Genomic DNA, 26088 nt, shown 5'->3' on the forward strand with positions numbered 1-26088 from the left:
TTTTTCATTTGTTGCTGGGAAAAAGAATTAACTTCATTGGGCTTTCAGTTTTCATGCCCCCAAAATGTGGGTTCCCAGAGTAAGGAAAATATTTTAAATCTTTTCAAGATCTAGGTAGTCGCTGAGCTTAGTGTTTTTATGCCCCTTTTAAAGGCCAAGTTTTCCACAAAAGATAGCATTCTTCTAAAAGCCTTTAGAGAGAGAAAAGCTATATATAGAGAGTCAGTCAGTGTCCAGGGGTGTTCTCAAGTCTGACTGCTATTTATAACCAGGTGGAGGCCAGTAGGACAGCACATTTGCTTTAACCAATAACTGCCCAGGTTTCTCGGAGTGGAAGATAAGATTTTCATTTTGCTAAGTGTTGATTTAAGAAACTGATGTAAATGAGAATTATCTTAATTTACTTATTGGACTATCCAGTTGTTATATGGCCTGGCACGGGATGTAATTTGAAAGTTTGTATTTCTGTTTGGACATGCGTGGAGTCTTCACCCTGCTGTTTGATCTTAGATTGCTTATAGGACAAACATGTGCAACCATTTTGAGCTCCGACTGAGAATTTCTCATAGATTTGTTTCTCTTATGAATTTCATGCCAATTTGTTCAAATTTCAATTCATGTAGGAATTTATAAATTTCTCTGGGAAATTATTTTCATTTCTCTGTCTCCCTTTTATTTTACTACAGAGGACGTCACCAAGTTCACAGATATTTGATAGAATAATAAGTGCAAGAAAATAAAATCATCATTAGGAAAAAACTCAAAACCTCAAATACAAAAAGAGAAAGAGAGAGAGAAAGAAAATGTGCACGTATGTTGGTTTTGTGGAAGCAGCAAATCTTACATTCCTTTCTTTAATAAGATGGATTTTGTTCCTTTTGGGAATACAGAAGCTAGCAACAGCAGATTACAGAGACAGCAGCAGTACTATGGTGCCCTACCCAACTATGGAAAAATGTAAATAATTTTAGCAGCTAATGATTTTGAAATTGCCCTTAACTTTATCATTATAAAAATGCTTTAAAATCATGTTTTGCAAATAATATATCACAAAAGGTTATCAGTGGATATTCTTTCTGTATTCAAGTCATTTCATAGTATATTTAATGTAGGTACTATGCCTAAATGTAACAGGATGAGATGTATGTGGTTAAAACTAGATGAATTCTGTCAGTGGTATCCGTAGTCTGAGATCCAGGCTTGCATCTTATGGATGCTTCTGCCCTTTGGCCAACATGGATTCTGTGTTTTATAATTATCCTGAGAATCATGGGGACTCCTCTATTCTCTCAACAAATTTTATCGCTTACCTGCCATGTGTCCGTGACAGTGCTTGGTCCTCAGAAGTAAACACATGAGGAAATACAAGGACAATGACCTTTTCTACCATTTTAACCTTTTTTCATTGTTTATCCATCTGTCGTCCAACATGTCTTCACACTGAGTACCAACTAGGGGTCAGGTGCTACCCCCAAGGATAGGACTGGGGACGAGGTGGACAGGCCCTGATTGCCATGTCACTAGTGTCTCTGGTCTTGCCACATATTGGGTTAGCTTCATTATCCCCTTTATCCCTTTCTGTTTGTTTGTTTTTTATCTCAAAACATTGCTAGAGAAGATAAAATTGTTAGTGAGGTTTTGACACACAGATAAATAAAAACAGACCCCTCTTTCCCAAGCCTGTTCTGCTCCTCTCTATGCTCCTTTTGTGCCAAGACAAACAGCAGATGTGCTCCAACAGGGACCAAGCCAGTTTCCTCACACTACTGACAGGGCTGTCCCCCGCTTAGGAGACTGGGTGCACCCATGGCCCTGAATTATGATAAGCAGCTAGACCGTGAGTGCAAGCTGTGAAAATGATTTGTCTTAGGAGAAAATACCAAAAGGGTTAATCTGCTGCTCCACATACCTAACTCCTGGGATTAAGCCGCAGGCTCCGAGATCTCTAAGTGTGCTTGGCAACAATGAGCTAAAAATGGAAAAAAGCATCATGCTGTTATTGTATCCCTTTTCCTCCAAGGTATTCTCTGGTAAACACTGCAGCCTCGCAGGGAATGAGAACAGCTTCCTCGTAGATTAGGTTATCCATCCAACTTTTCCCAAGCGGACACATCATGTCCAGCCATCAGCAGGCTGTATTTAGGGTGGTGGGATGTATGAGATCACGGGCTCCTACCTGAGTGGAAACCTTCTTGTCCTTAATTCATGGGCTCTGCTGGAGCTTTTCTTTTCTTGGCTCAGACCTTCAGACTTCCACCAGAAATCTCTCCTTTGGGGCAACCAGGCCTTCCCAGAAACTCAGGAGACTGAAATGGAGACAGCAGGAGAAAAGGAAATTAACGATACATAGAGATCTCAATTGTTTACAGTCTTAAGTAAAGCTTCAAGCACAAGTCTTCTAAACAGTTTAGTAATAACTCAAGGGCAAGCCACAGTTAGTCAGTCTGAAGACTGATCGAGTAGACACAGGACGGAAGTCCAGGTGGCAGGAGGGTCTTCTAGCTGAGTGAAGACTTCAGGAAAAGCCCAGTTCTCCTTTGTTCATTAAGACACACAGGGAGGGCAAATAAGGCAAGTTTTCCAAGTCTTTTTATTTCTTTTTAATTTATTTGTTTTAGCCTAGATTTTAGGAAATGATTAAGTTGACTACACTTAATTATTTGCCAAAATAAACAGAAATTTGCAGAAGGATATTTTACAGAGACCTTTAGTTTACACTATCCATTGCCTTTTCAAGCACTGTCGCACACAAAAGTGAGAGTGTGTGCATGCGTGTGTGTGCATGTACGTGCTTGTGTGGCTCTTTCTGCGGTGATGTGACAGGGAGATAGTGGATCTGTGACTGCTGATCAGTGCCTTAGGAAGGTAGATATCAGGGGAAAGGGAAAGGCTCGAGCAAGTGAAGCAATCAAGTCCTGTAGTTGTGCTTCCAAGATGATAATCATAGTCTTCTGAGTAACTAAAGCAGCGAGCAGTCTCCTCAGATGATACTCACACCTGCTCCAGACCATCTGCCCATAAATTTCACACATACCATCATCAATTGAAAACAAGTGGCATTATCTCCCTTTCCATTTTTCTTCTCTTCACAGTTATGCTCTTTCTTACCTGGGTAAATGCATTAGGATCTAGGAGCAGCAGCACGTAGTGTACTCTGTCTTGGCACTTGGACCAGTTGATGGCTCCTTAAGGAGCACTAGATCGTTAGGGGGCCATAAATTGTTTGGGATTACGTGCTTGTATCTTAATGAATATATAACTACTCTTTACCTTTATTAATATTGATTCTGAAGAAAAAACTAAGTAACTGAAAGGACTGTTATTTCAATAACCAATAATTCTTGGTACCACCTTTTTGGAAGAGCCCACTGAATAAATCATAGCGAGTTGTCTTTAAATGCTGAATTTATTTTCCATGACTACTCTTTTACATGACAAATGTGTACCACGGGCATGACTCCATTTTAGAGGGTAGAGATGATCATAAACATTGGAGACAATGTCTAAAGTACAGAAAAACATTATGCAGGAGTAACAACTTTGGTTAATGAGTTTTCTGTTATAAAAATGATGTATTGTTATTCTGGCCTATAAAGGCTTTATTTTCATATATTTTCTATGTGCCTTTTCCCAAAACCTCACAAGGAAATAATACTATCATTTCATTATGTTCATCTATCTATCTATCTATCTATCTATCTATCTATCTATCTATCTATCTATCTATCTATCTATGAGGAGGGGAGATAAAGAGACAGACTCCACACTTGCCTCAACCAGGATCCACTCGGCAACCCCCATCTGGGGCTGATGCTCGCAACTGAGCTGTTTTTAGTGCCTGAGGTGGAGGCTGCCCCTAAGTACAGAGAGCACGTTTGTCACCCTCACTCACAGTCTTCTCTGCCTTGAGTGTGTCTTATAGCCTCAGGCCTTCTTAAGCAGATAGTTTATGCCAGGCAGTTTTTTTCTCTTTGCATTCCCAGTCTCAGCTCAGTTCCTTCACATCCTAGTTTTTTAGCAAATATTTACAGGACTGAACTAGTTCTGAAATTTCAGCAATCTGTCCGCAGCTGTTTAGTCACTCCCTCGTCCATCACTTCTCCCACAGAAAGGGAGAATAGACAGAGGAACCCACCTATCACATTAACCCTTTTATCCTGCCCCCAGTAATAAAATAATATTCCTGAACCTCAACAGGTTTGAGAATTTTTCAAATCAGTAATTGGAAATGGTTGGGTGTCCCAAATCTAGTATGTTCCAGGACCCCAAGGTCACCAAGCACATATTCATACAGTCTAGTTGAGATTGATGAGATAACTAGTGAACCAACTATTTATGAGCTCACTGAGCTTTTGAAAAGTCATTATCCACACTTCATAGAGGCACACCTACTTTGTTTTTACAGGAGACTAAACTGTCAAGATAATCTTTACAAAGCACAGATCAGATAATATGCTTGGCCAACTTCTAACCTTCAAAGGCAATCATTCTAGTGTGAAGGCAATCAACTGTAATCCACCGAACAAGGTTTACGGGCACCAGGTGCTCTGACCACTTCCTCTGTCTTTCCCTGATTTTCATCTGGTTTTGGGTACATGAGCCTTTTCTGAGCCTTCAGATGCAGCAGGCTTGGATTGTTGCTGTCTCACAGCTTTGTATTTGCTGACCCTTAACCTACTCTGATTTATCTTTGATCATTAAGGTCTCAGTTAAAATGCCATCACAACTATCTTGATCAGAGACCTGCTCCTCAGTGCCTCTGGATCCCTTTATCCAATTGCATTCTAGTCACTCTATGAAATATGTTTACCTGTTTACACCGCCTCCCCATACCTCTGGGGCATTTGCATAAGCATAAGGACCTTGTGCTTTCTTGTTCACCACCGAAGCTTCCAGGGCTTTAAGCAGACTGCTCAGGAAATGTGTGTTGCATAAATAAGTAAATATGTGAATGGGGGAAAATGAAAAACATTAAAGCAAGATGATTTCTCTTTCAGAAGAACAGAGTAGTAAGAAATCATTCCATTTAATAGGAACTAATTATATTAGCCATTGACATGTGACTTAATTGTTCCCATTAAAAACAAAATGTTCCAGTGCTTTCTGGTACTTCACAAGGCATTAATTAAATTTTGCTAACTTAAAGCCATTAGTAAGTCATTATATAACTTGCCTGCTCTATACCAGCATTCACTCATCTGGGGCATCACCGACGACTGATACTGCAACCTTGAGGAAGTGATACTTAACCTCTCAGTGCCTCTATTTCCTCGATTGCACTATGGAATATAAGGTTTATCTCATAGGTTCATGAGGAGGATAAACTTATATTCATAAAATAGTGTCCTAGATCCGCACCTGGCATATGATAAAGAGGCACTGACTTCTGTGACAAACATTGTTATTATGAGACTGAAGTGCTGAGAATGACCCCTCATGTAGCTCTGTACACCACTGAGGATAAATGAAACCAACAGAACATTTAGAAGTCAGATTAGAGAAAGAGAACCAGTAAAACTCACTCAGGTAGATGGTTATGAGAGTGTTAAAGTATAGGTGTATGAAATAAAGTGTTTGGTTGCTCTTTTTGTTTTTTGTTTGTTTTTAAGATTTTATTTATTCATTTTAGAGAGGGGGAGGGGAGAGAGAGAGAGAAGGGAGAGAAAAGGGTGGAGGAGCAGGAAGCATCAACTCCCATATGTGCGTTGACCAGGCAAGCCCAGGGTTTCGAACCGGCAACCTCAGCGATCCAGGTTGTTGCTTTATTCACTGTGCCACCACAGGTCAGGCACACTTTTTTTTTTTAAGAAGGGAAGAGCCTGGAGGGGGGCAAGATGGCGATGGAGTAGGTGCACGTACCAATTTTCACCTCCCAGAACCAAAGTGGATTACAACTTAATTTTAAGAACCATGACATGGAAAAACCAACTTTGGACTAAACTAAGAGGACTCTTTAACCAAAGAACACTGAAAAAGCCACATTGAGACTGGTAGGAAAAGCAGAAATGCGGAGAGAGCTGCCCAGCTCCTGGGAGCTAACAGCAACCTGGAGGGACTTGTGTGGCAGAAAGTGAGTTTAGCAGAGAGGGGAGGGTCCTGGGCCTCAGGAACAAAGCCCCAGCCTGAAGCCCCAGAGCCTAAAAGAGGTGTATGTACAGTATTTAGCTGTGAAACAAGCCAGGATACTGTTTGTGAGAAAGAGACAGATTTCTCAGACCCAGGATTCCTCTTAAAGGGACTGCACAGAAAACCTCTTTCACAACCACTCACCTGGGACTCTAGGGAACAAGGAGAGCTGAGAGGACCAGAGAAGCATGAAGAGAGTGTAATTAGGAGGCACAGGGAGAAACACTTTGAGGGATGGCCACCCTAACCTCTGAGCTGAGTGACTCCCCAAATCTAAAGTGTATATTTCCCCTGGAACCTGCAATACCAGCAAAGGGAAGCAGGACACCAGCCAAACAGAAGCTCTCCTGCTGCACTCAGAGCAGAGTTGCTTAGAAGGGGGAGCCATCAAAGACACAGTATTGAGTGCTACGGTCTGAGCTGCATCACCCCACCCACACTGCTGAAGGCTTGCCAGAGGGCGAGTGGCAGCAGGACATGAAAGCATGGTACTGTCAATGGAGGTGGAAGCTGGGTCAGTTACAACTGAAGCCTGATATGAGCTCAGTCCCGCCCAGTGGGAGCAGAGGATGAGGGCGGCGTGGGGGCAGAAGGGGCACACAAATGCAGTCCGACCTGCAGATGTGGGCTGGGTGAGCAAGAGCGGTCCAGCAGTCCAGCCTTCAGTACTACCCTCAGGGGCAAGGAGAAAGCCGGGAAACTGGTGGATACCCGCAGCTGAGTAAAGGTGGCAGCCCTGCCTGCCATGCCGAGGCTTGTGCCCCAGTGAGGCACACAGGTGCAGCCCCGCCCATGAGGGTGGGGCAAAGGCCAAGCCTGGCCAGGGCTTGTAGCCTGGGCATGTAAACACAGCCCAGCTTGCAGAGGAGAGGTGGAAACCACAATGACTGCCTCAGCAGGCTGGTGCCGGTAACGTCCATACACAAATGCCTGAGGCATTGGAAGAGGGGGTGGCAGGACTGCAGACAGACCACACCTAGGAGACAGAGGCCACACCCATTGAACTCCTGTTGCCACACCTTTCTTATACACAGACAAAATGGGAAAGCAGAGAAATGCAATCCCAATGAATCAAGAGAAATCCCCAGAAAATGACTTGAATAAATCAGATATAACCAAATTAACAGGTGCAGAGTTTAAAATAATTATTGTTAGGATGCTCAAAGATATTAGAACAACAATGGATGGACATAATGAGCACCTAAATAAAGAGATAGCAAGTATAAAAAAGGACATTGAAATAACAAAAAAGAATCAGTCAAAGATGACAACTACAATATCAGAAATAAAGACCACAATGGAAGGAATTAATAGCAGGATGGATGAAGCTGAGGATCGAATCAGCAAGTTAGAGGACAAGAAAAATGAAAGCATAGAAGCAGAGCAGCAAAAAGACAAAAGACTCAATAAGTCTGATGAAACTCTAAGAGAGCTCTGTAACAACATGAAGAGAAATAGCATCCACATCATAGGGGTTCCTGAAGAAGAAGAGAAAGAACAAGGGATAAAGACCTTGCTCAATCAAATCATAGATGAAAACTTCCCTAAACTGATGCAGGAAAAAGTTACACAGGTTCAAGAATCACAGAGAATTCCATTAAAGAGAAACCCAAAGAAATCTACACCAAGACATATCATAATTAAAATACCAAAGATAAGAAATAAAGAAAGAATACTAAAAGCTGTAAGAGAAAAGTAGTCTATTACCTACAGTGGATCCCATAAGGATGACATCTGACTTCTCAAAAGACACACTTGAGGCCAGAAGGGAATGGCAAGAAATATTCAAAGTAATGCAGAACAAGAGCCTACAACCAAGATATCTTTATCCAGCAAGGCTATCGTTTAAAATTGAAGGAGAGCCCTGGCCAGTTGCCTCAGCGGTAGAGCATTGGCCTAGCGTGCGGAGGACCTGGGTTCGATTCCCGGCCAGGGCACACAGGAGAAGCGCCCATTTGCTTCTCCACCCCTCCGCCGCGCTTTCCTCTCTGTCTCTCTCTTCCCCTCCCGCAGCCAAGGCTCCATTGGAGCAAAGATGGCCCGGGTGCTGGGGATGGCTCTGTGGCCTCTGCCTCAGGCGCTAGAGTGGCTCTGGTTGCAACATGGCGATACCCAGGATGGGCAGAGCATCGCCCCCTGGTGGGCAGAGCATCGCCCCTGGTGGGCGTGCCGGGTGGATCCCGGTCGGGTGCATGCGGGAGTCTGTCTGACTGTCTCTCCCTGTTTCCAGCTTCATAAAAATGAAATAAAATAAAATAAAATAAAATTGAAGGAGAAACATAAAGCTTCCAAGACAAAAAAAGAACTCAAGGAATTCATTACAACTAAACCAATGCTGCAAGAAATTTTAAGGGGCCTGTTGTAAACAGAACAAAGGAGGAAAGGAATATAGTAAAAGAGAAACATAGCTTTAAAGAATAAAATGGCAATAAACAACTACATATCAATAATAACCTTAAATGTAAATGGATTAAATGATCCAATCAAAAGACATAAGGCAGCTGCGTGGATAAGAAAACAGGACCCATACATATGCTGTCTACAAGAGACGTACCTCAAAACAAAAGATACACATAGACTGAAAGTAAAAGACTAGAAAAAAATATTTCATGCAAATGAAAATGAAAAAAAAACCTGATGTACCAATACTTATATCTGACAAAATAGAATTTAAAACAAAGGCTATAGTAAGAGATAAAGAAGGTCACTACATAATGATAAAGGGAGCAATCCAACAGGAAGATATAACCATTATAAATATCTATGCACCTAATATAGGAGCACCTAATATATAAAGCAGACTAAGATGGATATAAAGGGTGAGATCAACAGCAATATTATAATAGTAGGAGATTTCAATACCCCACTAACATCACTAGATAGATCTTCAAGAAAGAAAATTAACAAAGAAACAGCAGACTTAAAGGACACACTAGATCAACTGGATTTAATGGGTATCTTTCGAACCTTTCACACTAAAGCAGCAGAATATACATTCTTTTCAAGTGCTCATGGTACATTCTCTTGAATAGACCACATGTTAGGGCACAAAAGGGGTCTCAACAAATTTAAGAATATTGAAATTATATCAGGCATCTTCTCTGATCACAATGGCATGAAACTAGAAATCAACCACAATAAAAAAATTGAAAAATATTCAAACACTTGAAAACTAAATAGCATGTTATTAAATAATGAATGGGTTAACAATAAGATCAAAAAAGAAATTTAAAAATTCCTAGAAATAAATGATGAGCATACATCAACTCAAAACTTATGGGACACAGCAAAAGCAGTACTGACAGGGAAGTTCATAGCAATACAGGCATACCTTAAGAAGCTAGAAAAAGCTAAAATAAACAACCTTGCATCTAAAAGAACTAGAAAAAGAACAGCAAGAAAAGCCTAGAGGTAGTAGAAGAAAGGAAATAATAAAGATCAGAGTTGAAATAAATGACATAGAGGCTAAAAAAACAATACAGAGGATCAATGAAACCTAGAGCTGGTTCTTTGAAAAGATAAACAAGATTAATGAACCTTTAACCAGACTAACCAGGAAAAAAGAGAGAGGACTCAAATAAATAAAATTAGAAATGAGAGTGGAGAAATAACAACGGACACAACAGATCTACAAAATATTGTAAGAAAATACTATGAAGAACTGTATGCCAAAAAAACTAGACAACCTAGGTGAAATGGACAAATTCCTTGAAACATATCTTTTAAAAATCAATCTGGGAGAATCAGAAAACCTAAAGAGATTGATTACAACAAATGAGATCGAAACAGTTATCAAAAAACTCCCAGCAAAGAAAAGCCCGGGGCCAGATGGCTTCACAGGTGAATTCTACCAAATATTCAAAGAAGAACTAACTCCTATCCTTCACAAGATATTTCTAAAAATTCAAGAGGAAGGAAGACTTTCAATCTCCTTTTATGAGCAAGCATAATTCTGATTCCAAAACCAGGCAAAGACAACACAAAGAAAGAAAATTATAGGCCAATATTCCTGATGAATTTAGATGCTAAAATCCTCAACAAAATATTAGCCAACTGGATCCTGCAATATATGAAAAAAAATCATACATCATGATCAAGTGGGATTTATTCTGGGGAGGCAAGGATGGTACAATATTGGCAAATCAATCAATGTGATTCATCACATAAACAAAAGGAAGGAGAAAAACTACATGATAATTTAAATAAATGCAGAAAAAGCATTTGATAAAATCCATCACCCATTTATGATCAAAACTCTCAGCAAGGTGGGAATAGAGGAAATGTACCTCAACATGATAAAGGCCATCTATAACAAACCCACAGCCAACATCATAATTAATGGGCAAAAATTAAAAGCAATTCCCTTAAGATCATGAACAAGGCAGGCGTGCCCCCTTTCACAACTCTTATTCAACATAGTTTTGGAAGTCCTAGTTGCAGCAATCAGACAAGAAGAAGAAATAAAAGGCATCCAAATTGGAAAAGAAGAAGTAAAACTATCATTATTTACAGATGATATGATACTGTATATAAAAAACCCTATAGACTCAGTCAAAAAACTACTGGACCTGATAAATGAATTCAGCAGGTGGCAGGATATAAAATCAATACTCAGAAATCAGAGGCATTAATATACAACAACAATGAACTGTCAGAAAAGGAAATTAAGGAAACAATCCCCTTCACTATTGCAACCAAAAAAAATAAAGTACCTAGGAATAAATTTAACCAAAGAGATTAAAGATTTCTACTTGGAAAACTATACAGCATTGATAAAAGAAATCAAGGAAGATACAAACAAGTGGAAGCATATACTGTGTTCATGGATAGGAGGAATAAACTTCATTAAAATGTCTTTATTACCCAAAGGAATTTATAAATTCAATGCAATATGAATTAAAATACCAATGACATACTTCAAAGATATAAAACACAGATTCCATAAATTTATATGGAACTAAAAAAGAACATGAATAGCCTCACTAATCTTGAAAATGAAGAATAAAATGGGAGGTATCACACTTCCTGATAGCACGTTATGCTACAAGGCTATTGTACTCAAAACAGCTTGGTACTGGCATAAGAACAGGCATATACAATAGATCAATGGAACAGAACAGAGAACCCAGAAATAAACCCACACCGTTATGAACAATTGATTTTTTGCAAAGGAGGTAAGAGCATACAATGGAGTAAAGATAGCCTCTTCAACAAATGGTGTTGAGAAAATTGGACAGTTACCTGCAAAAAAATAAAACTGGACCACCAACTTACACCAGTCAGAAAAATAAATTAAAAATGGATAAAAGACTTAAATGTAAGTCGTGAAACCAGAAGCATCTTAGAAGAAAACATAGACAGTAAGTTCTCCGACATCTCTTGCAGCAATATATTTGCTGATTTATCTCCAAGGGCAAGTGAAATAAAAGACAGGATAAACAATGGCACTATATCAAACTAAAAAGGTTTTGCACAGCTAAAGACAATATGAACAGAATAAAAAGGCAAACTACAAAATGGGAGAACATATTCAACAATACCTCTGATAAGGGGTTAATAACCAAAATTTATATAAAGAACTTGTAAAACTCAACACCAGGAAGATAAACAATCCAATCAAAAATGAGCAAAAGAAATGAATAGACACTTCTCTAAAGTGGACATACAGATGGCCAATAGACAGATGAAAAAATGCACTAACCATTAGAGAAATGCAAATTAAAACTACAATGCAATACCACCTCACACAAGTCAGAATGGTGCACATTAACAAAACAACACATAATAAGTGCTGGTGAAGATGTGGAGAAAAGGGAACCCTCCTGAACTGCTGGTGGGAATGCAGACTGGTGCAGCCACTCTGGAAAAAAGGTATGGAGATTCCTCAAAAAATTAGAAATGGAACTGCCTGTTGACCCAGCTATCCCACTTTTAGGAATATATCCCAAGAACACCATATCACTGATTCAAAAGGAGAAATGCACCCCCATATTTATGGCAGCACTGTTCACAATAGCGAAGATCTGGAAACAGCCCAAGTGTCCGTCAGTGGATGAGTGGATTAAAAAGCTATGGTACGCCTGACCTGTGGTGGCGCAGTGGATAAAGCGTCGACCTGGAAATGCTGAGGTCGCCGGTTTGAAACCCTGGGATTGCCTGGTCAAAGCACATATGGGAGTTGATGCTTCCAGCTCCTCCCCTTTCTCTCTATCTGTCTCTCTCTCCTCTCTCTCTCTCTCTGTCTCTCTCTCTCTCTCCTCTCTAAAAGTGAATAAATAAAATAAAAATTTTTAAAAAATGAAAAAATAGTTAAAAAAAAAAAAGCATTTTATCAAAAGCCTTTTCTGCATCTATTGATAAGATCATGTGGTTTTTGTTCTTTGTTTTGTTGATATGGTGTATTACGTTAACCGTTTTGCGTATGTTGAACCATCCTTGAGATTCTGGGATGAATCCCACTTGATCATGATGTATTATTTTTTTAATATGTTGTTGTATTCGGTTTGCCAGTATTTTGTTTAGAATTTTAGCATCTGTATTCATTAGAGATATTGGTCTGTAGTTTTCTTTCTTTGTGCCATCCTTGCCAGGTTTTGGTATGAGGGTTATGTAGGCCCATCAAAATTCCTATGAGATTTTTTAAAGAAATGGAACAAAAAATCATCAGATTTATATGGAACTATAAAAAACCCCGAATAGCCAAAACAATCCTAAGGAAAAAGAATGAAGCTGGGGGCATTACAATACCTGACTTTAAACTATATTATAGGGCCACAATAATCAAAACAGCATGGTATTGGCAGAAAAATAGACACTCAGACCAATGGAACAGAATAGAAAGCCCAGAAATAAAACCACATATATATGGTCAAATTATCTTTGATAAAGGGGCCAACAACACACAATGGAGAAAAGAAAGCCTCTTCAACAAATGGTGTTGGGAAAACTGGAAAGCCACATGCAAAAGAATGAAATTCGACTACAGCCTGTCCCCGTGTACTAAAATTAATTCAAAATGGATCAAAGACCTAAATATAAGACCTGAAACAATAAAGTACATAGAAGAAGACATAGGTACTAAACTCATGGACCTAGGTTTTAAAGAACATTTTATGAACTTGACTCCAATGGCAAGAGAAGTGAAGGCAAAGATAAATGAATGGGACTACATCAGAATAAAAAGTTTTTGCTCAGCAAGAGAAACTGATATAAAAATAAACAGACAACCAACTAAATGGGAAATGATATTTTCAAACAACAGCTCAGATAAGGGCCTAATTTCCAAAATTTACAAAGAACTCATAAAACTCAACAACAAACAAACAAACAATCCAATAAAAAAATGGGAAGAAGACATGAATAGACACTTCTCACAGGAAGAGATACAAATGGCCAACAGATATATGAAAAAATGCTCAGCTTCATTAGTTATTAGGGAAATGCAAATCAAAACTACAATGAGATACCACCTCACACCTGTTAGATTAGCTATGATCAACAAGACGGGTAATAGCAAATGTTGGAGAGGCTGTGGAGAAAAAGGAACCCTCATTCACTGTTGGTGGGACTGTAAGGTAGTACAACCATTATGGAGGAAAGTATGGTGGTTCCTCAAAAAACTGCAAATAGAACTACCTTATGACCCAGCAATCCCTCTACTGGGTATATACCCCCAAAACTCAGAAACATTGATACGTGAAGACACATGTAGCCCCATGTTCATTGCAGCACTGTTCACAGTGGCCAAGACATGGAAACAACCAAAAAGCCCTTCAATAGAAGACTGGATAAAGAAGATGTGGCACATATACACTATGGAATACTACTCAGCCATAAGAAACGATGACATCAGATCATTTACAGCAAAATGGTGGGATCTTGATAACATTATAAGGAGTGAAATAAGTAAATCAGAAAAAAACAAGAACTACATGATTCCATACATTGGTGGAACATAAAAATGAGACTAAGAGACATGGACAAGAGTGTGGTGGTTACCAGGGGTGGGGGGAGGGAGGACAGGGGGAGAGTTAGGGGGAGGGGGAGGGGCACAGAGAACTAGATAGAGGGTGGCGAAGGACAATCTGACTTTGGGCGAGGGGTATGCAACATAATTTAATGACAAAATAACCTAGACATGTTTTCTTTGAATATATGTACCCTGATTTATTAATGTCATCCCATTACCATTAATAAAAATTTATTAAAAAAAAAAAAAAAAAAAAAAAAAAAAAAAAAAAAAGCAATGGTACTTATATACAATGGAATACTATGGGGCCAGAAAAAGAAGGAAATCTTATCTTTTGCGACAACCTCAATGGACCTGGAAACTATTATGTTAAGTGAAATAAGCCAGGCAGAAAAATAAACATGTCATATGACCTCACTCATTTGAGAAATGCAATGAACAATGTGATCTGAGGAAGGGAATTGAGACAGAGGAGAGATCAAAGGGACCAGAGGAAAAGAGGACAGAGGGAAAGGGGATGATAGGATGGGATAAACCTGAAGGGAGGGGGGGGGTAGGGCGTGATGGGGCGGGGGTCAAGGGAGATGTTGAGGGGAATACAGGGGAGTAGGGGATGCATTCGGGGTGACAATAGAATCTATGTAAACACAATAAATTAAAATCAATAAATAAATTTTTAAAAAAAGAAGAGAAGAGCCTAGCTATTGGGACAAAAACCATCCACTGGCTGTGCTGACATGGAGAAGCTGGGGACCTTCATCAGGAAAATTCAGGGCAGTGGGCAAGGAGGCTGGGGCGAGAGAAGCCAGAGGGAAGTAAATTACAGACTGAACAGGACTTGACGTGGACAGGATGTATGAAGACACTTGAAAAGCTCAGCCAGGAAGTGGATGGAGATGTTCTGTAGAAGTCAAGGGAGAGTTTCATGTTGCATGTGCACTTTTACAGTGGGAGTTACTATTCCACGATGTTTGAATTCTGGTGGGAAATAATTCCTAAGGAATAGACAGGTTATAGAAAATGCAGTGCTGTGAGGTACTTGAGATGAGAGAAAATGGAATGCCTACCATATGCAATGCAAATGGCCTTTTAACTTAACTCTTGTAATAAAAGGGCATACAAAGATCAGCGCGAGTGCTTATGAGCTAAAGGGTTGGGCAGTGGGTTGTGTACTGACTTCTATTTCCCTGGTGTTCAGTGTGGAAGCGAAGTAGAGAGGACGGAGGAAAAATTGAGTAGAGTGAGAAATGCTTTTTTAAAAATAGTCATTAAGGAGAAGTAGAAGGAACTTACTGGTAAGACAGAACAGTATTTTCAGTCTTGGAAACTCATTTGAAGTTGGTAATTATTAATTTATTAGAATATCAATTTGGCCTGCCACAAGCTAGAGAGAGATGAACAGGAGAAATACAACTATATAGATATAGTATATAATGCCTTTAGCATATTTCATTTTATTATATATATATATAATATGTATGTTTGACTTCAATAGTTATAAAAATTCAAAGAAATGGAACCTAAAGTTTCAGTTTATGAACTTAGCAAAATCAAAAATGATACATATTATTTTATATCTAGAAAATTATTATATAAATAAGTGTTCAATGGCATGTCATTGCTAATAACAAAAAATTGAAAAACAAAACAAAAAAAAAGACTCTCTGATCATTACATTGTTATATTTCATACTTTCAAATAAAGTCAACAATTTCTTTATCAGAGAAAATTAGACTTATTTGACTTCCAAGTGACTTGGTTACTTGGTAGGAAGAGACCATATCAATATGTCAATATGATATTGACTTTTAATAGTCAATATCATATCCGCTTAGTAGAAAACCCATTATTCTATAAGACTATACAGCAAAATAAAATAATTCTGAATATAAAAGCTATTTTAAAATACTGTTTACCTTCTGACAACAACTACATAAATGTGTTTATTTTTTAAAAATTAAAAGAAAAATTTTAAAGTTCTGTAATAGTATAGGAATTTTCTTTTTGTTTTAAAGTGCCTTTAGCATATTTCATTTTATAATTTTTCTTTTTAAGATGATTAGCAAAAGAGTTGTTTTCTACCCTTTTTCTTAAGACTCTCTGATCAGGCCCTGGCCGGTTGGCTCAGCGGTAGAGTGTTGGCCTGGCATGCAGGAGTCCCGGGTTCGATTCCCAGCCAGGCACACAGGAGAAGCGCCCATCTGCTTCTCCACCCCTCCCCCTCTCCTTCCTCTCTGTCTCTCTCTTCCCCTCCTGCAGCCGAAGCTCCATTGGAGCAAAGATGGCCCGGGCGCTGGGGATGGCTCTGTGGCCTCTGCCTCAGGCGCTAGAATGGCTCTGGTTGCAACAGAGCGATGCCCCAGAAGGGAAGAACATCGCCCCCTGGTGGGCGTGCCGGGTGGATCCCGGTCGGGCGCATGCGGGAGTCTGTCTGACTGTCTCTCCCCGTTTCCAGCTTCGGAAAAATGAAAAAACAAACAAACAAAAAAAAGACTCTCTGATCATTACATTGTTATATTTCATACTTTCAAATAAAGTCAACAATTTCTTTATCAGAGAAAATTAGACTTATTTGACTTCCAAGTAACTTGGTTACTTGGTAGGAAGAGACCATATCCACTTGTAAGTGGTTTAAAAATAATATTTCAAGATTTTTTTTTTTTTTTTGCTTAGTCTTTCCTAGCATGAAGATTAAGCAAACTACCAAAACTGCTAGCCATCGACCTCCATTTTCTCATTTTCATTCATTTCATTTCCTTTCACAGAAAGGAAAACAAATGAATCTGTGGGTGCATCTGCCAACTTCTTCCATTCCCTAATATCCACATTACAGAATCGTGCTGGTGTGAATGCTTCCGGTATTTCAGAACTCTTGAGTTGTTGAATTCATCTCTGGCCCTCTATAATAAGTATATCATGTAAGTGTAAAATTTGGACTCAGCTTCTGGAAGCCTTTTAGCTTTCTTAGTTCAAAAGTGAAATGTCCTTAGTTCAGTTTTGTGATTAATAAACTCTCTCTCTCTCTCTCTCTCTCTCTCCTCTCTCTCTCTCCCTCTCTCTTTCTCTCTCACATACACACACACACGCGCACACACATACACGCACACACATACACACATGCACACAGAAAGAGAGAGAGAGATACACACACACTGTGCATTGTAAAGTCTAAGGTGCTAATTTTTGGGCCATTTTACTTTTGGCAAGTAACCTCATATCTTTGAGCCCGGTTATTTTCATCTGTAAAGAGGAGATGCCAGTTATATCAAACAATCTTAAAACATCACTAATGATTTTAGAGATTTTTTTTTTTACCGAGTCAGGTATAAAGCAGGCTCTCAGTATATGGCTAGTAGTTTTATTGTTTAAGTTGTGCTTTTCCCTGAGTCTGAGAGTTCCCATAATACAATGCAATTTCCATCAAATTGAGTACCTGCTGTTATCAGGAAAGATTTTAACTGACTTCATCACTTCCTATGCAACCCAGATTAGTTTTCTGCCTTTCCTGTTCGCCTTATGTGATTGTTTAATATTGATTTTGTAAATAATGAATAAATAAGTGCATGAGTGAGTGATTTAATGAACAAGCGTGAGTCAGTGGAATGGATGATGAAAGAATGCAAGGGAGAAAAATGGCCAACTCCTGTGAGTCCAGCGTCGGCCTAGGAGGAATTGCTCCGTTTAAAAAAACACGAAGGGAAATGTATTGAATAAATTATTGTAATTATTTTTAAAAGTTAAGCATAACATTCCTGGATGACTTCTATAACTGGCACCAATAAAAAATAATGTAGGATTAGAGCCATATTACAGACAGAATCTTGAATTATAATCACATTAAATAACATTGCATAGTCTAAATTCATGGAACATTTCTGGGTTGACTGATAAAAAGGAAGATGGTGAGTGACCTTTGAATAGTGAGGACAGAGAGAATGGCCTTTTTGACACTCTATTGTGCCTCTTACTGAACTGCTTGGTGATCCAGCTACAATGCTCTGTGTCACATGGCATTCAGGCCCCTCCTGTCGTAGATTTCCCCTGAGAAGATCAGATTTTGCCATGAAAAATCTTGCAAATATAACACACATGCCAGTGTCATTGGCAATCACCAATGGCAAAAAATTCCGCTTTATATGGATAAACATGGCCCTGGCCAATTGGTTCAGTGGTAGAGTGTCAACCTGGAGAGTGGAAGTCCCAGATTCAATTCCCATTCAGGGCAGACACAAGAGGCGACCATCTGCTTCTCCTCTCCTCCCCCTCCTTTCTCTCTCTCTCTCTTTCTTCTCGTCCCACAGCCATGGCTAGATTGATTTGAGTACATTGGCCCTGGGTGCTGAGAAAGAATTAGCCTGGGGCAGTGGGGATAGGCTACCAGCAAGATGTTCAGGATCAGCATTATCTTTTCTTCTTTATACTTATTAAATGATGTCTACTTTGCAATCTCAGGACGAAGTCATAGTATAATGGACAGTTTGTGGACACAGCTTGAACCCTGGCAGATGTCGAGTATACGCAGGACAACTCTGACATCTAGTTGTACTTAAATCAACTTTCATATTTTTTTTAGACTTAACGCAAAAATGGTTTTAAGGTCTGAATAATTTTAAAAAGTCCTCAGAGAAAATATTTAAAGCACACAATCTCAGAGGAAAGCAATTTCACAAAGACCTTACCAGGAGAAGCAAGTCCAGTCACACCAGTTGTTTGGTGAGATTTCTGCTTATGTATCACCGCTCATGATACTGTTTTTTGTTTTTTTTTTAAAGCATTGTTTTATAAGAAGGCTCTTTGAGTTAATCAGTTCTCAAAGACAGAAAGACTCTTAATAGTGCAGCAGAAAGAGCTTCGTTCTAGAATTAGATCAGTTTAGATTTTGCTACTTACCAGAATTTGGTAGCATTCTTAAGCTTTTTGAGCCTGTTTCTTGTGCGCAAATAGGGATAACACTATACAGAAGGACAGGGTTAAATTGAATGACACGTATAAATGCTATACCCTTCCCACAGAAATAACACGCCTAGGAAATGTTAAGTGATCTGCAAATACTGTGGAGGACAGGAAGCCTGTTCTTCTGTCCTTCACACAATTTCTTAGGCAATGGTCTACCTATCAAGGCAATATTTACTTAAAAATTATTCTTGTCCTTTCATGGTCCATTTGCATTTGCAGTATATTGTCCTTGATGAATCAAGTGTCAATATTAATAATACTTATCACTTAAGCCATTACTGTTCATATGTTTAAGATATTTCAATGTGAGATCAATCATAGACAGGGATGGTTCTGCTACTCCATCAGAGTTCAATGAGATATAAAGTACGTTCTAGTTAGAATTAACTTTCAGAAAAGAGGACAGCAATGGCTTCAGATGTCAACAAGAAGACCTTTGCTTTTGTACAGAATGTTATTTTAATTTGCTCTGGTGGGAAAAAAAAGACGGCTTATAATCAGTCTAATTTATGTCTTATGATTAATTTAAAAGGCAGTGTCACATCGATTTAGAAAGATAAATAAATCCATTTTCTTTAATCACTAATGCATATTTACAAACATCCTCTTCCGAAAGTGCCCAAGGGAAGGACTGTTTTGCTTGCGGATCCCCAGACTCTGCTCTCACTGTAAAGGCTGATAAGTGAGTCAGCGCTACACATGTGGTGACCATGAAATGATTTGTGTCCCAGCCATTTCTACTACAGGCTTGCAAACACAGTGCACAAGTGGTGAGGGTCAAGATGGTCTCAAGTGCAAGGCAAGCAGAGCATACAGAAGTGCAGAGGATCTTTGGGGGAGAATTATAATATCCCTGCAGAGAGACCGGTGTGACTTCTTTAAATAAATAGAGAACATAGGTGATCAAGGTTATTATTCTGATACCAGAATCCTACCAAAGACCTTCGTGTGATAATTCTGTGGTAGGAATGAATGCAATTGTACAGGAAGAACAAATGAAATGAATTAAGATTTCATTTATACTTTGGCATAACTATGATATATCAAGTTGGGTTTTCTTGACTATAATACTAATAACTAGAGATAAAAGGAAATAAGTTTTTGGTGTTGCTGCTGTTGTTTGTTTTTCCAGAGTGTAAAACACAAGAAAAGGGGGAACATTATCTATGAATGTGGGACAGCTGCTCCATGGACTCAGTCGTGTGATAGACATTTATTCCAGGTCTGAAAGAGAACTTGGATCAATCATTTCCACACATCTGCTAAAGAGTTATGTTCAAATATGATAATGTGAATAAATTCCAGTTTTGGGTTTTTTTTTCCCCACAAACTGCAAGAAGAAACCTCCCTTCAGTTTTCATGAGAACCTCAGTTTTTGCGTGATCACCATGCAGAGTTCTTCACCAAGCAGTACCTGCTTACGGGAGGGTGTTCTCCTACCATGAATAGTTTTCCATCTCCCCACAGAGCCCGTCCCTTCTCTCCTCAGTATCCTGGTCAGAAGTCAACCATTAGTCCAGGAAACTTACCCAGTTTCATTGCTGGCACCTGTCCATGTTATTTATCCCTTTACACATTTAAATCATCTATATCCTAGGGTAGGTTTATATATGTGGGATTGAAGCAAAAGAACGAACACCTGTAAAGTACTTCTGACTCAGCTCCCAGCACAATATGAATGTTCAGTAGCTGCCGACTAGCATTATTAGTTTTTCATTTATATTAAAACTAATCTGTACTAGTTCAGGTATTGCTTTATGAATCTACATTTCTATCACACACACTGTTCTTTGTCCCCAACTGTGGTAAAGGAATTAAAACGATGATGCATTGATTATCAGCAGTGAGAGGATGTGCAGTGTTGGAATGAGTGTGGTTCAAGGCTGAAACTGACCTGGATTTGAATTCTGTCCCTGTCACTTAGACTTGCCTCAGTTTCCTTACTGTTAATTGGACATAATAGATATTTCAGGGTCGTTGTAAGGATGGAAAATAATTATAATAGTGTTTGGATCTGGAAGAGGCATTCATTGCCTCATTTAATGTAAACTGTTAGGTAATGTGATTGAGATTTGAGGGTCTGATGACATCTAAAAATAAACAAATAAATTGTTCACAGCACTTTGCATGTAATTTCAGGCCTTGGTACTATAAAAACCAATCAAAACCTTTCATTGGCACAAACAACTCTAAAAAGTTGTTACAGAAGGAAGAATTATAGTTCTTGAAACACAGACTATCATCCTGGAGAGAAGGATAAGCAACATTGGTAAAAATTTGGGTCATAGCTGTGTTTCTGTAATGGTGTCTCCAGTAGGTCTTGATTTGACTGGGGTCGGAATTCCGGACACAACTATTCCCATCACAGTCTTGAAAACCTGGCAGATAGGAAGAGCAGCCTGTAGTTGAAGAGCCTTAGTTGCTTGTCTGTAAAATGGGTATGTTAATGCCATGTGACAGGACCATTCTGAAGACTGAGTAAGAGCACAGACAGGCTCTCCTGGCACCTGATTGTCGAGTGATTCATCTTTCAACTCTTTCATTTCTCTTTCCCCTTCTTTCTTGACTCATTTCCTTCCTTGCCCTGACTTCTTATCATTCCACATTCCACAATGAAGTCATAATGCTTTCACTAAGATAATCTCATATAACTTCTAACACATTCAACAGGGAAAGGCTAAGAAATAACTGAGGTACACAGTGCCATTATTGGTTCATTTTAATAAACTGATTTGTCCAGAAACATCACTATTGATTCTTCTTAGTTATTTATTTATTTTTTTTGTGTGACAAAGACAGAGAAAGACAGAGAGAGAGACAGATAGGGACAGACAGGCAGGAAGAGAGAGAGATGAGAAGCATCAATTCTTCGCTGCAGAACCTTAGTTGTTCTTTGATTGCTTTCCCATATTTGCCTTGACCAGAGGCCTACAGCAGACCCAGTGACCCCTTGATAAAGCCAGCAATCTTGGGCTCAAGCTGGTGAGCCTTGCTCAAACCAGATGAGACTGTGCTCAAGCCAGGAACCTCGGGGTTTCGAACATGGGTCCTCTGCGTCCCAGTCTGATGCTCTATCCACTGTGCCACCGCCTGGTCAGGCTGAGTCTTCTTAACTGCAAGTTGCTTGTTATCCATGGGCATGCATTGGGTGTGAATCAAATATATTAAATCCCTGGGAAATGATCTCTGGTGCCATTTTGGGTTCTATTTATATACTATCCCTTTCCTAAAACTAAACTATTATTATTTCTACCCTTCTTCTGTTTTAGTACCCTCAAAACTTCTAATTCATAGTTATACTAATTGACATTACATTCATTCTTCCTTGCTTTATCTCTGATTAGAACAAGTATCATTTACTCTTAAGTTAAAGAAATGGGCTTTCTGAATATGAGGAAGGTCAAGGAGGAAGACAGGGTAAGGTAGAATGAATGGAAGCTTTAGCAGTAATAAAATTAGTGACATTAGGACTCATGAAGTAGTAGCCAGGAAATTTTTGTCATGTGTTGCCATTAATTGTCCAACTTAGAATAATTAGACTCACACACAATAAAAAAGCAAAGAGCAGAAAATCTATTGTTCCTGTCAGCTTCTTCTGCTTGTTATCAGAACAATTTGCTCATTTATAAAATAATAAAAATTTAGTGGTTGAATTTAAATGTCACTGATGTAAGATATATGAAGCCTACTTACTCTTTCTTCCTAATTTTAGTGTTATAGTGTTATAAATTCCACAGTAAAAATGATTTTGGTTAAGTGTAAAATTCATGCAAAGTACAATAACTGTTTTAAACTCTGAAAAATTAGAGCAGATTGCTAACTGAATGTCGGCACACCTCTGTGGATATGCTAGAGCCAGCTTTCTTTTGATTAAGAGCTACTGTGCTACAGAGAAACCCTCTATTCATAATCAGGATCATCAAGCAAAGCAAGACGCTGACTTGCTCTGAATTAATGCCTTTTTCTTCATGTCTTAGCAAAGAACAGAACATCTATGAAAAAAATAAACCCTACTTTTGTTAAAAAAAATAGTAAATTATGGCATGTTAGAAAATTAACTGTTGACTGACTGTGAAAAATGATCAATAACTACTAAATACTGGTCCATGTATGAAATGGAATCTTGTTTTGCATTCATATTCAGGAATTATTTCAGAGCAAAAGTTTTGGTAATTGAATAACTAATGAGTAGTAAGCTCAGTTTGTCTTAATATATAACTTCTAAATATAAAATAATATTTAGATTTTTTTTTTACTTTTTCATTTTAACTTTACATGTGACACAAATAAAGTGGTACTTTCTGTCATATGTTAGTTAATTACTCAACTACTACTGTCCATATTCTTGACAGACACAGTACTTCCTGTTTATGTCTTTTTCAGAACAAATGCCTCTCAGTGCCACACAAGGAATCAGTAGCCATACGAGACCTTTCAAGGAAGTCTTACAATTGATTCATTCCTTAAATATGACCCAATGTAGCAATAAAATGACATTGAAGTTTATAGTTTTTTCTTAGTGCATTAATAACTTTGGTGGGTTTAAATGTCGTTTTTGAGATGACAGAAGTGGCTGCTATAAAAACACTCACGAACACACACATACACATACACATCTTCTCGATATCTACTTTCCATCTGAATTTTCCATGCCATTCGCCAACACTAAGTACACTTTATCCAACTCCTTTTCCTTGCTAGCTGGTTTGGGTTCAGGAAACTGGAGCAATTTTCATGTCCTCTTTAGTAAACCTATATCCAATTTAGGAACCAAGAAGAAATTATTTTAAATTCTTTTTTTCTGTTGTCTTGAGCCTTTCCTATGATGACTTCTCTCCAACTACATGGCTCGCAGGACTAGTGTTATGACTGGAGATGAAGAACAGTTCTGATGTCTAAAAATGTCTTCCCATCCTACTCACTGATGCTTGACAGTCAACTCTAATCCCTTTATCTCTGAACCTCATCCCTTTGGCTTACTTAAATCCTCCTTCCCCATTCAAATCCAAATACCATCCTACTTTAAGATCTTAGTCATTTTTCCTCAGCCTGAATGATCCCAAAGCCAGTTTTGATGATGTATAGGACAGAAGTGTGCTTGGGGCCATGAGGCCTCTGCAGAGGGTCTTAGGTAAGACAGGACAGAGGATTAAATAAGATTCACAGGGGAAAGAAGCTGAACGTGGAGGTCAGAGAAACAAGCAAACATCAGAGTTTTGCCTAAGGGCTATTCTAGTTAGAAAGGAAAGTTCTGAAGATGAGTGCTATCCCTGTGTAAAAGTTTGCATGAGAAGTGTAACTTAGGAGTGCTTAGTGCCTCCTGTCAATCACAGAATGTGTGAGGAGTCACAGCGCAGGACACACAGACCTCCACGCTTCAGCTAGGCACTGCTGCAAAGCCTGCCCACTCTGAGCATCAGAAACTGGACTGGAGAAACCTGGTTTGTCTGATTTTAAAACTCATTTCTCAAATTAGAAACAAACTTTTTAAAAACTAGGCTCTTTGAAAAGACCACAATGAGACTGTAAAATTATTCATTGCCAAGAACCTAACATTTACTATTATCGTATACTGTATGCAATTTACTGACTGTTTCTCCTAAGTAAACATTTATGTATTTCATAATCTAAAATATTTATATGACTCTGGTGTCAACCATAAAATCCTCCCTTACAAATTCAGTGAAATTCTTGGCTACAAAACTATGTTTCTGCCTTAAATCATTTTTTCCATATTAGTGGCATCCACATTCTCCAGCTCAATCATCATGCTGGCATACTGCCAGTAGGCCACTTCCTTGATTCATGGATAAAATGTACAGAGTTCAGAGAATTCTCCATTTCTGTTCATAATTTAAAAAAATTTTCACTGAGAGTGCAAAGGCTTTGTCAATGATTTCTGTAGCTTGCTCACTTCCTAAACCAACTTACTTCTATTGTCAATATTAAGTTTCTGGATTTAAATATCTGTGATTCTCCTCTCATGTGTTTTCTGTTAAAGACTTTCTCTTCCTTTAGAATTGCTAGCAGAAGTGGTTTTTCCATGGGAAGAAAAGAGCATCGTCTCTGCTCCTTCGCTGCCAGCACTTGAGGACAACATCCTCAGTTGCATAATCAAAAACCTGGCCTGATGTCAACTAGTGGGATGAAAAGCCACTATTCACTTTGTCATGATTAAAAAACATTTACATCCATTTCTCTTTGTTTAGAGATGGCATATGGAACCCTGTGTGGGCATAGCCCAAGATGCTACCTCTCTACCTTCTTTCTAAATGCACCCTCTACCCGTTCCTAGGGCCAGATGTCTGTGCTGCTGTTGGTTCTCAACAACTCACTGTTATGAAGCATGAAATTCTTTCTTTGCTATGTCTGTAATTTATTTTTCTCCCCTCTCCTCAACCCACTCTTGTATTCTGCTGCCTATTTAAATTAACATCTGTAAATAGTCCATTGGGGTTTGTTTTGTTGGCGGACTGGCTGCTGTCCAAGATTTTGTTGTTGATCTTGTCTGTTTAAGGATGACCTTTTGGTGATGCTAAAAAACTGCTCAAGAAAAGGAAAACAGATGTGCTCATGTAACCCTCTTCTAAAGATGGTGGAAAAAAAGATAGTTGTTTTAAAAACAGAGTGGGCCACAGCATATGACATCTACACCTGCATGTTTTCAGCTTCCAGAAATAAAAATCAGCTCTGCAGCATCTAATCAGACTCAAAGAAAACCAAAAAGAAGCCAGTAATGACATTTTTCTGCCAGGCTTTGAACAGTTAGTGGAAAGACCTACTACTTCTAATAATCACATAAAAGATAGTGGCCAACTAACCAATTCAACAAAACAAACAATTCTTCCATGAGAAAAAAAGAACAATGCTACTGAGAGTTGATGGACATGAACGTGGAGTATCAGACGTGGAAAGAATAATTGGAAGTCTCCTTTGAAAAAGGAGGGCTATGAGGTCTGCCCTGGTTAAGTGACTTATGAAAGCCAGAAACAGGCCTAGGATCAGAGCAGGGTTTTGGCCTCCCCATCCAGGACCTG

General features: G+C 38.8%; 1 protein-coding gene across 2 annotated transcripts in view; it reads right to left on the reverse strand.

Moving 5' to 3' along the window:
• The window catches only part of PKIA (cAMP-dependent protein kinase inhibitor alpha), a 78271-nt gene that overhangs the window by 21713 nt on the left and 30470 nt on the right, over positions 1 to 26088 (reverse strand). Inside the window, exons 2-3 of one of the 2 annotated variants that reach the window (XM_066378847.1) lie at positions 2177 to 2306; positions 1910 to 1969 (exon numbers count right to left, since the gene is read on the reverse strand). The gene's annotated coding sequence lies outside the window, so the exon portion shown is untranslated. The remainder of the gene's footprint in view (positions 1 to 1909; positions 1970 to 2176; positions 2307 to 26088) is intronic. The other variant, XM_066378846.1, reaches the window with a different exon arrangement.

The sequence above is a fragment of the Saccopteryx leptura genome, chromosome 3, assembly GCF_036850995.1.
Source record: "Saccopteryx leptura isolate mSacLep1 chromosome 3, mSacLep1_pri_phased_curated, whole genome shotgun sequence".
NCBI lineage: Eukaryota > Metazoa > Chordata > Mammalia > Chiroptera > Emballonuridae > Saccopteryx > Saccopteryx leptura.